Here is a 12,747-nt window from a genome sequence, read left to right as displayed (position 1 = left end):
TTGTGGCTCTACAGGGCATTGGTTATGTCATTTTTGGAATACTTTGTGCAATTCTGGTTACACTGTTATTAGGAAGGATATTATGAAACTTGAAAGGGTACAGAAAAGATTTATAAAGATGTTGGCAGTGTTAGAAGGTTTGAGCTATAGGGAGAGGCTGGATAGACTGGGGGTATTTTCCCTAGAGAATCAGAGGCTGAGAGATGATCTTATAGCCATTTATGAAATCATAAGGAGCATGAATATGGTAGACAGACAAGGTTTTTTCACTGGGGTCAGGGAGTCCAAAATCAGATGGCACAAGTTTAGGGAGAGAGAAAAGATTTAAAAGGGAACTTTCTCACGCAGATAGTGTGAGTGTATGGAATAAGCTGCCAGCGAAAATAGTGGAGGCTTGTACAATTGCAACATTTAAAAGGCATCTGGATGGGTATATCAATAGGAAGGGTTTAGAGGGATATGAGCCAAATACTGGCAAATGGGACTAGATTTACATAAGATGTCTGGTTGGCATGGACAAATTGCATTGAAAGGTTTGTTTCCATTGCTGTATATCTCTATGACTTTAAGACAATTTGATCAAACATGATGAAGAAAATTTTAGCAGCATCTGTAGAGACAGAAATAGAGTTCAGAAGAGTCATACCAGACTGAAAACATTAACTCTGTTACTCTCCCCACAATACTGCCAGATTTGTTGAATTTCTCCAGCAATTTCTGTTTTTATTTCAAATTTCCAGCATAAACTGTATTTTTCCTTCATTATTTGTATGAAAGAAGTTTTACTTTTGGGGGGATAATTGCTTTGTTTACCTCAATGATGTCAGTCCATGAGTTAAGACTGTGGCCTATAAATTAATTATTGCATTGGCAGAGTCCACTTTTAATGAAAAAAATTAAGAAATAGAAGCAGAATAGACCATTTGACCCCTCAAGCTTGCCCTACCATTCAGCAGTGGCTGATCTGTTAACATCATTTTCCTGTCTGCCCAACTCTTGACATCTTGCCAGTCCAAAATCTGTCTAATTCAGCCTTGAATGTATTCAATGAACCAGCTTGCACTGCTCTCCAGGGAAAAAAAATTCCAAAGGTGAATGACTCTTTAATAGAATAAAATTGTCTTCATCTTGGTCATAGATGAAAGATGCTTTATTTTGAAATTGTGTTCCTAGTTTTAGATTCCACACCCTCTCAGCATCTACCCTGTCAAGCCAGTTCAGAATTTTTCATGTCACGCTACCTTTTAATGCCACTGTTAAAATATAATATTATGTTTCCATTTATTAATGATAATTTCTAACCTTCTTTTGTTTTGCACAGATAACCTTTTGAGATTTTCCTGCAACTGGATTCCAAAGATAATTGAATCTGAAAACCCATTTATATGGGTGTGTAAAGTATTGATAACATTAAGACTTTGGGAGTTTGATGTTAGAAATACTAGTGCTGACAAGTGAGTTATTTTTATTCTTTCAGTTCCCTGAGTCAGCATTAATTACTCTGTTTACATAAAACTTGCTCTCTCTCCACACTCGTCCAACTGGGGAGAGATGATTTACTCCTATAAACATATATTGGTGACCCTCTTAAATCATAAAACCGTTCAAAAAGGAAGGCTTCAAGTTTTCATTAGAAAGATACAGCAGTGAAAATATTTTGGAAGTACTTACAGTGTCCTTAACAGATGATGAACTAGAGTTGATGAAAGGTCATTGACCTGAAACATTAGTCAGAATATCATGCACCCTCCCCAAGAGCAATGGGCTGACAGGGCAGAATGGGAATGAGAGGGATTGGTTGGATGGTGATCTTGTAGTAATGTTATGATCCCAGCTGATGTTATTACTGCACCAGTCAAATCCTAGAATGAAATTTGGCTTGATAAATCATACCACTTAATTTAACAATGAAGTCTTTCACTGGAAGGTGAACACACAAGGCTGTAATTTTAGTTTTAACAATAAAACAGAAGTTTAATGTCTGGTTGAGGATTTGTAGCTCGGGTGTCCGTTGTTGTGGTTCTGTTCGCCGAGCTGGAAGTTTTTGCTGCAAACGTTTCGTTCCCTGGCTAGGGAACATCATCAGTGCTATTGGAGCCTCCTGTGAAGCGCTGCTTTGATGTTTCTTCCGGTATTTATAGTGGTTATAGCACTGATGATGTTCCCTAGCCAGGGAACGAAACGTTTGCAGCAAAAACTTCCAGCTCGGCGAACAGAACCACAACAACAGAAGTTTAATATACAGAGGTAATAAAAATAAAAAGAAATAAAACTAACCAAGTTGTCTAAATATAGCAGCAAACACACAACAAAACAAGTTCCCATCCACCATGAATTTTCCAATTAACCAAGTCCAGAGGTATAGTCCTTCCCTGTCCAATATGTGGATTTGACTTGACACCTGTGAGCTTTAAAGTTTTCTCACTGGAATACTCACATAATTGAGAACTTAGGCTTTCTCACTGTTTTAATAATCTATGAAGTTTCAACCATACACTCCTAATCAGGAATTTTCACAAACTACCTCTTTCACTGAGGTAACTTATTCCCTTTATACTCTGAACAATCTCCTTTTCCTAGGAGAGATTGTATTGCTTTTGACTGTAGGCAGGTATCCATCAAATTAAATCCAAAAGCTTTTGAGCTAATTTTTAAAAAAGTGTTCATCCTAGATTCTGCTATAGCTAATGGCTCAATGCTTAAGACTTCAATAGACTTACAGTTACCTGCTCTCTGAGACAAACTGGTATCACATCATCATTTTATATACAAAGAAACATGCACCTCTCATCACAATAAGATCAAATGGCAAGTGGGTGACTTTATATCCATCACCCACCCAACTTTATTGGGAATTTTACCAGTAACAAGGGCAGATGTAAAGTAACCTTCTTACCCACGTTCTACTTGAGATGTTTAAGTAGAATGCCTAAATTAATGCCGAAATAAGTGTTTCCTTCTGCTTCTGTCATTATCTTACCAATACCAGAAGTTCCCAAGATACATGATGAGACTGCAGGTAAATTTTATGGAGAGAGAATGCTGGGGAATGCCTCCTTTTCAGGCAACATTGTCCAGTACAACACCCCACTACAACTAGGATCCTTGGCTCCACTTAATGCCACACCCCAGGTATCTGGTCATAGGAACTCAAAACCTTTACTTGTGCCTGCCTTATGGCTTATTAGTGCAATTCACTCAAGTTTCTAAGAAATTAAGATTCTAGAACAATGACTGTGGAAGGATGTTCTGGCTATGGAGGGAGTGCAACAAAGGTTTACCAGACTGATTCCTGGAACGGCAGGAGATTAGATTAGATTCCCTACAGCACGGAAACAGGCCCTTTCGCCCAACAAGTCCACACCAACCCTTCGAAGAGTAACCCACCCAGACCCATTTGCCTCTGACTAATGCACCTTACACTGGGCAATTTAGCACAGCCAATTCACCTGACCTGCACATCTTTGAACTGTGGGAGGAAACCGGAGCACCCAGAGGAAACCCACGCAGATGCTGGGAGAATGTGCTAACTCCAGACAGACAGACGCCCAAGGCTGGAATCAAACATGGGACCCTGGTGCTGTGAGGCAGCAATGCTAACCACTGAGTCACCGTACCGCCCTATGAACAGAGATTGGATTGCTTAGGAGCTTGTTCACTACGGTTTATAAGAATGAGGGGGATCTCATTGAAAATTATAAAATTTTAAAAATGACTTGGAAGTGTAAATACAGGAAGGATGTTCCCAATTAGCAGGGAATCCAGAACCAGGGGTCATTGTTTAGGGGTATAGGATAAGCTATTTAGGACTGAGATGGGAGAAATTTCCAAAAGTTTGGTGAATCATGTTTTCGAGAAGGAATTAAATATAGTTCTAAGCGTTAAAGAAGATCAAAAGATATGGGAACAAAGTGGAGTAGTGTGCCGAGTTAGATGATTCAGCTACAATCATATTGAATATTGGAGCAGGTTTGAAGGGCTGAATGACCTATTCCTGCTTCTCTTTTCCACAGTTCCATGTTTCTACATGTGATATTGGTTGCACAATGGAGTGGTCTATCAATATTGTATTTAAGTGTTCTGTCAATGGCTTCCAATAACTGACACAGAAGTTAGACTGGTACCACTAAGCCCTTATCCCTGATCTTAAGGAAGTGATTGTTAGAGAAAGGCCACCCCAGTCATACAGAAATTGTGTTTGGGGTTGGTACTCTCATGGTAGAAATGGTAGGGTCTCTATCTCTGGGCCATGAGGCCTAGGTCCAAATCCCACCTGCTTCAGAGGCATGTGAGTAACATCTCTGAACAGGTTGATTAGCAAAATAGCTTTTTTAAAATTGTGTTTGGGACTTGGGCTGAAGGAAGAGGTGACCAGCAATCAGATTTATATGTAAAACATCCAGTCTGAGGACCACATGACCTGATTCAGGACTGTGTTAATTTATATGCCGTTTTTAGAAATGGTTAACAGCTTTCCCTGTTGTTTCCTAATCTGTCTACTTTTGTAACATCTGAAAATCTCATGCTTGAGCTCCCTACACCCAAGGTTAAGTCATCTGCAAATACCGTGAATAAAAATGGACCAATGACTGCCTCCTAAGGTACATTGCTCCAAGTCCTTTTTTTTTGTTTTTTTTGCATTCCAAGTCTTCTTCAGTCTGAGCTACAGTTATAGAGTCATGGAGATGTACAGCATGGAAACAGACCCTTCAGTCCAACCCGTCCATGCAGACCAGATATCCCAACCTAATCTAGTCCCACCTGCCAGCACCTGGTCCACATCCCTCCAAATCCTTCCTATTCATATACCCATCCAAATGCCTCTTAAATGTTGCAATTGTACCAGCCTCCACCACATCTCTGGCAGCTCATTCCATACATGTACTACCCTCTGCGTGAAAAGGTTGCCCCTTAGGTCTTTTTATATCTTTCCCCTCTCACCTTAAACCTATGCCCTCTAGTTCTGGACTCCCCAACCTCGGGGAAAAGATTTTGTCTATTTATCCTATCTATGCCCCTTATAATCTTGTAAACCTCTATAAGGTAGTTATGAATTTCATTGTTTGTTAATTTTCCCAGATGCACTCGTGCGATACACGAAATCAAATAGCAAAGGCGGTAACTGTGCAGGTTTTCTCTCTCTCTCTCTCTCTCTCTCTCTCTCTCTCTCTCTCTCTCTCCTGTACTGTCCTCACCATGTGCTTTCTTTGTCTGCTCTTCTCCCTTTTAAAACTGCTGTGGTTTTGACTTTTTTTTCTCAAAGTTCCAAAACAATGCAACAGCATATAAAACAATAATTGCTGCTCCTGGAATTCGAGGAAATCACCTCCAACACCTAAACTACCTCAAAAAAGGGAGCAGCTCTTACAGCGAGAAATGTTTCCCATCCTCCATCTTGGATTACCCAGAATCCTTTTGTTGTCTGCCATTAACCCTGTTCTCCTGCCTGTTAATCAACTTTTTATTCATACTGTGACATTTCCACTCATGCTATATTCTTACATTTTATCTAGCAATAGTCATGCATCTTCTAAAACCCATGTACACAACTAACTGCATTTTCTTTTATCTGTGCAATTAATTACTTCTTCAAAGAATTCTAATAAATTGGTCAAATAAGTTTGGCTTTCTTTGATGTTCTGGCAAGGGCAAGTAAGGTTAGATCAATGGCAGAATCATTATCTGGATTATCTCTGGTAATTGAACGTTTACCAAACTCGTCAACTTTCACTTTATTTGTTCTCCCATCTGAACAGTCACTGGGACCCTTATCAATTGTGCTTGATAGAAGCTCACAAATGAATATCATACTGTTATCTATGAGGTACATGCACATCTCCTTCTTAATGCTGTATCACACATACCTCCTTTGTACTGTGGATTAGATCCTGTGAATCCCTTAACGTTAATTCACTTCACAGATGAAGGAAACTTCAGTACTACGGTAACTCCTATTAATCTCTTTCAGTGCATATTTTATGTTTTAATATCTATATAAATACTCCAGTTAATCCTTGGATTTAACTGTAGAAGATTGTAGCATTAGCCAGGTGGTGTGCTTTAAAGACAAAAGTTACTTTACATTATCTTTCTTGCCGCAACTATGTGATCTCATACTGTTGTGAATTTTTGTGTGGAAATATTATTTCATAAATGTTCACATTCCACTAAAAGTGTAAGACAGTCTTAATACAGGAGTAGGTCAATATATTCTTAATGGTTTTGCATGACCAGTTTAGTCTCTTATCCCTAAACCATAAAGCTGAACATTCAGATAATTCTAAAGGATTGAAGAAAAGGAAAGCACTTACCTGATCAACTTGAACAGTTGCATTCTGAAGCTCTCCTATAATATGAGTGTTAAAAGCTCCTTTGGTTGTAAAATAGCACCAGTAAGTAAATGGTTTTACACTCCAGGGATTAAGATGAAACAGATTTATAGAACCACTTTATGACGACATATTCTAAAAAAAAGGCCACCCACAAAAAAGAAACAGTGGATGCACAGTGGAAGATTTAAGGCTGCAGAAAACATCCATTTTTTCTCAGCCCTGCTTTTTCAGATCATTATTCTCACAATTCCATTTTGAATTTTCCAGATTGGATATATAGGCACACATTTTCCTTTTCCCCAATTGTCCTCGTGTTAGATTTGTGATGCACTCATTTATGCTCCGTTTATCCAGGCCCAGAATTCTAGGAATTTCTTTGTTCAGGTGCTATCATGGTCCAGTGGGAACTTTCAGTACAAACCTGACCACCCCCATTAAAATCCATCCCCAACTTTAGGTTCACGAATTCAAAGGTAGCTGTAAAATTAATTTCTTTTTCTTGCAGCTTAATACCTGGTCTTGGCTGCCTAGGTCTAATGTTTGTAAATGGAAATGGGAAACCCAAAGGTCCCAATTCAACCTGATGCCCTCAGGTATTAATGTTGAGGTAGAGTGAGGAAGGGAGTATTGCATAAAGTACAATTTGTTCCTTATCTGGTCCCTGCTCCACCAGCAATCCACGCCTTCAGATCCATTTTCCTGACCTGCCAGCTTAATTCCAACTAAACATTCCCCAGGGAAAAAACTCAGGAAAGTCTACCCCCTTCAGTTGATGTTGGCTAAAGTGAAAATATATCCCCACCATTACACTGATTTGAAATCTATTTACTTTGGAATGAATATGAAGCATGCAAAGGGAAATAAATAGGACAAAATCATTTCCAGCAAATTCTCAGCATACAGGCTGTTAAGTATAAAATGTCCCTGCTAAAGAATTCAATTTTCCTATCTTAGATTATACAATAAGAATTAAAAATGTCCCATATGCCATATAGGGTGTAATTTTCTTTGTTGTCTAAGTTTAGCATAAAAGTACAAAATAGGAAGCACACTTTTATTTTTAACATCTCGGAGGTTATCAGAAGTATGATCTAATTAAATGTGCCAACTCTAACTGTTATCACTGCCAAATTTGATGTATTGGATGAAATTTTGCTATTAATTCTAGTGGATATATTAACCCATTTATAATGAATAAACAATTTAGCAGCTGTACTTAAATACGAAACAAAATGTTGTCTATGTTGAGTGCTATTTGCAGGTATTACCAAAGGTACATTTTTAGGCTACAGTTCCCATAAGTTATAATGGAAGTATATCCTGTACTTACAACTATTGAAGTAGCCATACATCATTAGATTTAAAATATTAGATTTTTTTTTAGAATACTTACAGTGTGGAAACAGGCCCTTCGGCCCAACAAGTCCACACCGACCCGGTCACTCAGATGGTCCAGTGCACTCAGTGACCCAGATAGTCACACTCTGGGAGATGGTCACTCTCTGGGGACACCAACCCGCCAAAGCGCAACCCACCCATTCCTCTATATTTACCCCTTTTACCTAACACTATGGGCAATTTAGCATGGCCAATTCACCTGACATGCACATCTTTGGACTGTGGGAGGAAACCGGAGCACCCGGCAGAAACCCACGCAGACACAGGGAGAATGTGCAAACTCCACACAGTCAGTCACCTGAGTCGGGAATTGAACCCTGGTCTCTGGTGCTGTGAGGTAGCAGTGCTAACCACTGTGCCACCGTGCCGCCCAGGTATCAAGGTGAACAAGTTAGTTCTTCCAAACATGGTCGAGTTAAATGCTTGGGATGTGTAAGATATTGAAGTAGTACATATTGTTTTACGTAAATCAATTATTTAACTCAATGGGTTATAAGTAAGGTCAAAATTAAGTTGGACCTTTGGCATTTCTTCTTTTCCCAGGGAATAGTGAACTGATGGAGCAAGTTACTATTTCATGCATTGATTGCTAATTCTCCGAGTTTCTTCAAGAAAAAATTGAATCTGTTGTGGCAACAAAATGTAGTACATGATGTAGGTGACGTTAGTGTGAATATGATCTCTTGGACTAGTTTTGAGCAACATTGTGATCTGGAAAGGTATTTTCCATTTGTTATTTTCCTCAGATTTCATCTGGTTTTATACATCTTGCAGGATGCTTCCGGATGGATAGAGAGTTTAGTTTTATCCATTCATATGGGCATCGCTTCAAGGCCAGCATTTACTACCCATTACTAATCACCAATGAGAAGCTGGTGGTGAACCAACTTTTTGGATTACTGCATGATCACCACACTTTTTGGAAGGGGGAATTTTATGATTTTAAACCAGTAATGAGGGAATAGTGATATATTTCCTAGTCAGTATGATGTGTGGTTTTGAGGGAAACTTAAAGGTGGTAGTATTTCTATGCATTTACTGCCTGGATCCTTCTCTGTGGTAGTTTGTGTTTGTGATGCAGTTAGAGTCATAAGAGCTAAGCACAGAAAAATGCCCTTTGGTCCATCAACTGTGGTGATCTAAAACAACTATTGAGAGTGTATTGCTGAAAAGCACAGCAGGTCAGGCAGCATCCGAGCAGCAGGAAAATTGGTGTTTTGGGTTGGCGTTTTGCTCCTTGGATGCTGCCTGGCCTGCTGTGCTCTTCCAGCAACACACTCTCAATTCTGATCTCCAGCATCTGCAGACCTCACTGTCTCCTGATCTAAAACTACTACCTAACTATCCTAATTGCATTTCCAGCACTTTGCCTATAGCCTTGTAAACCTTGGAATCACAAGTGTACATCTAAATACTTCTTAAATGTTATGAGGGTTTCTGCATCTACCACCCTGACAGGCAGTGAGTTCCACATTCCTACCACTTCTGAGTGGAAAAAAATTTACCTCCCATCATTTTGATGCTTTTTTTTCAAGAATACCAACATCTGCAGTATTTTGCCTTTAGTTGGTAATCAGCAGGAGGTTTATTTGCATATATTGTGTGTAATATGCAGTCAAATGTTGACTCTTGAGGTAATTGCCACCTGACTGTACACCACTCTCTTGTCACGTCTGGTCAGTCTGTCCTTCTGGTGACATCAGACATAATGTGTGTGCCAAAGTCACATTTGTGAATCATAGCTCCAGACAAGGTCAGACTGTTGCCTGACAAGCCTATGGGACAACTTTCCCAATTTTGATGCAAACCGCCAGGTATTTGCAAGGATGACTTTACAGGGATCAAAGGGTTGGGTATGCCATTGTGGTTTCTGGTTAGCCTACCTTAATGGACATTGCCATCGTGTTAGGTGGAGTGTTGAAGTTCGATGTCGCCTGATAATTAATTCATCTGTTTTTGAGTTGAAACTAGAGATTCTCTTTCCAGAATTGAGAGTTCATTTGGCATTTCAACAAATTATCTTATTTTCTATACTTCACTTAAGAAGTACATTATGTGTGTGACTGTAGACAGCATGGTGTCTCAGTGGTTAACACTGCTGCCTCACAGTGCCAGGGACTTGGGTTCAATTCCAGCCTTGGGTAACTGTCTGTGTGGAGCTTGCACATTCTCTCCTAGTCTGTGCAGGTTTCCTCCGGGTGCTCCAGTTCCTCCCACTGTCCAGCGATGTGCAGGTAAGGTGGATGAGCCATAGGAATTGCAGGGCTACGGGGATAGGGTAGGGAGCTGTTTCAGGGTGGGATGCTCTTCAGAGGATCAGTGCAAACTTGATGGTCTGAATGGCCTCTTTCTTTACTGTAGAGATTCTATCTCCTCAAAACCTATTGCCCCTTACCTTATCTCTATGACATTGATCCCACCATCAATGAGACAGTTTACTTCTCATCTACCCTATCTATACCCTTGTAATTTTATACATTTCAAATGTGTCCTCTTTCAATCTCCTCTGCTTTAAGGAAAATAACTCTAATCTATCTAGTCTCTCTTCCTAACTGAAACTGTCCAGACCTGGCAGCATCCTTGTAAATCTCCTCTACACCATACCCAGTGCTGTGACAAATCTCTTACAATGTGGATTCTAGAACTGCACACAATGTGTGGCCGAACTGATGGTTTATACAGACAAGTATAACCTCCCTACTCTTGAACTCTTTGTCTCATTTAACAACCGTAAACATACCATATGTCTTCTTGACTACTTCATCCACTACTTTATCAGTTAAAGGAGAATTGGTTGTTGCAATGTATCTTGTATATGGTGTTGCCACTGTGCATCCATGAGAGAGGGAGTGACTGTTGAAGGTGGGGAATGGGGTACCAATCAAATGGAATGCTTTGTCTGACTGAAGAGTTCCAATGAAGACAGGCAGGAGGCTGGAAGAACACAGCAAGCCAGGCAGCATCAGGAGGTGGAGATATCAATGTTACAAGTCAGCGTTGCAAGTGTAACCTAAAGAAGGGTTACACTTGCAACGCTGACTTCTCCATCTCCTGATGCTGCCGTGCTTGCTGTGTTCTACCAGCCTCCTGTCTGTCGCCTTTGGATTCCAACATTTGCAGTTTTTTAAAAATCTCTGGATGAGGGAGTCGAGAACTAGAGGGCATAAGTTTAGGGTGAGAAGGGAAAGATATGAAAGAGACCTAAGGAGCAACGTTTTTACGCAGAGGATGGTGCGTGTATGGAATGAGCTACCAGAGGAAGTGGTGGAGAGGCTGGTACAATTGCCACATTTAATAGGCATCTGGATGGGTATATGAATAAGAAGGGTTTGGAGGAATATGGGCCAGATGCTGACAGGTGGGACTAGATTGGGTTGGGATATCTGGGCGAGTTGGATTGAAGGGTCTGTTTCCATGCTGTACATCTCTATAACTCTATGACTCTGAAGAGTTCCTGCAACAATGTTCTAGAACTGGGTTGTTTGGTCTCAAACAATCTCAATTGTCTTACCTGGTGGTGGGTATGAATCCAAGTAGTGCAGACTGTTACTCTGATTCTTCTTGACTTAAATTCCATTCTGAATGGCCTCCTTCAACCTATTCATCTCCACCATAACTTCAGTGTAATTGTACCATGAAAAATACTTATGGGATTAGAGGTTTGTTGACGTTACGATTTATCAATAATAATTGTTTTAACTTTTAATTTCAAATGTAACTGTAAGTGCAGAGGTGTTCCACGATTCATGGAAGTCATTGGTAACTCAAAGTGAGTGAACAGTTGGATTTAAAGGACTGAACAAGTGACAGGGAAAATATATCTTTGATACTAAGGTCTTGGGCCAGCTTTCTAGACTAAAGGAAATATTTTATTTCTAATAGTACTTATTCTGACAATGTTCTTTAACTGCTTTTAAAGGAAATTTCCACTACACTGTCTAATCATTGTTATTAGTCTAGAATTCAGTATGTGTGACAGAATGGTCTCCTGTCAAACATCAGTACATGATCAAGTTACACAGTTTTACCTTGCACCTCTGATATGAAATAAGATGAGAAGTAATAGCAATTCTTTGATCATGCGACCAAGACGGACAGTCGAGCAGAAGGCAAAGGCAAGAACTGTCTTGAGGCTTAGACTTCAAAGTAACACTATTTCTTATATATTAATACTAAGTACTGATATACATGGTAGTCGTACATATTCCGAGCTCTGAGTTGTAGTTACATTTGGTAAGGACTTATCTATATTCTTGTTCTGTTCAGGTGCATGTTCTCATGTGAGTCTTTCAGACAGAGATTAGTCACATCCAGTTTCTGTTTAGTATAGAATATCCTAACTCTGCCAACTTTGTGTTATTTATGCACAGTGATGTTCAGTTCCATCACATTGTCACAAGTATACTGAAGGGTCCTGAACCCCTTACACACCAGCAATAATGAGCAGGAGCAGCCAGTGACCTTCTCCTAACCATCCTCAACTTCATGGAGACCTTGCAGTAAAAATACATGAAGAGGCTTGGGATATTGCATGAGTTGTCACTGTCATAAGTAGTCTTGTGGAAGAAGACCTACTGACAAAGACCAAGTGAGCAGTAACTGGTTGTCAAATTTGCAATTGACCTTGATTCATAAAATCACAGAATGGCCTACACCTTGCTTTCTGCAAGAACAATTTAGCTCTTCCTGTCCCCTACTCTTTTCTCATCTCCCTGCATGCTCTCTCTTCTGGTCTTATGCAATTTCCTTTTGAAAACCATCATTGAATCTGCCTCGAGTAAAAAGTGAGGTCTGCAGATGCTGGAGATCAGAGCTGAAAATGTGTTGCTGGTTAAAGCACAGCAGGTCAGGCAGCATCCAAGGAACAGGAAATTCGATGTTTCGGGCAAAAGCCCTTCATCAGGAAGGGCTTTTGCCCGAAACATCGAATTTCCTGTTCCTTGGATGCTGCTTGACCTGCTGTGCTTTAACCAGCAACACATTTTCAGCATTGAATCTGCCTCCCCAGCCTTCACAG

Source organism: Hemiscyllium ocellatum, chromosome 9, assembly GCF_020745735.1.
Source record: "Hemiscyllium ocellatum isolate sHemOce1 chromosome 9, sHemOce1.pat.X.cur, whole genome shotgun sequence".
Taxonomy (NCBI): domain Eukaryota; kingdom Metazoa; phylum Chordata; class Chondrichthyes; order Orectolobiformes; family Hemiscylliidae; genus Hemiscyllium; species Hemiscyllium ocellatum.
Note: the sequence above shows the minus strand (reverse complement) of the source record.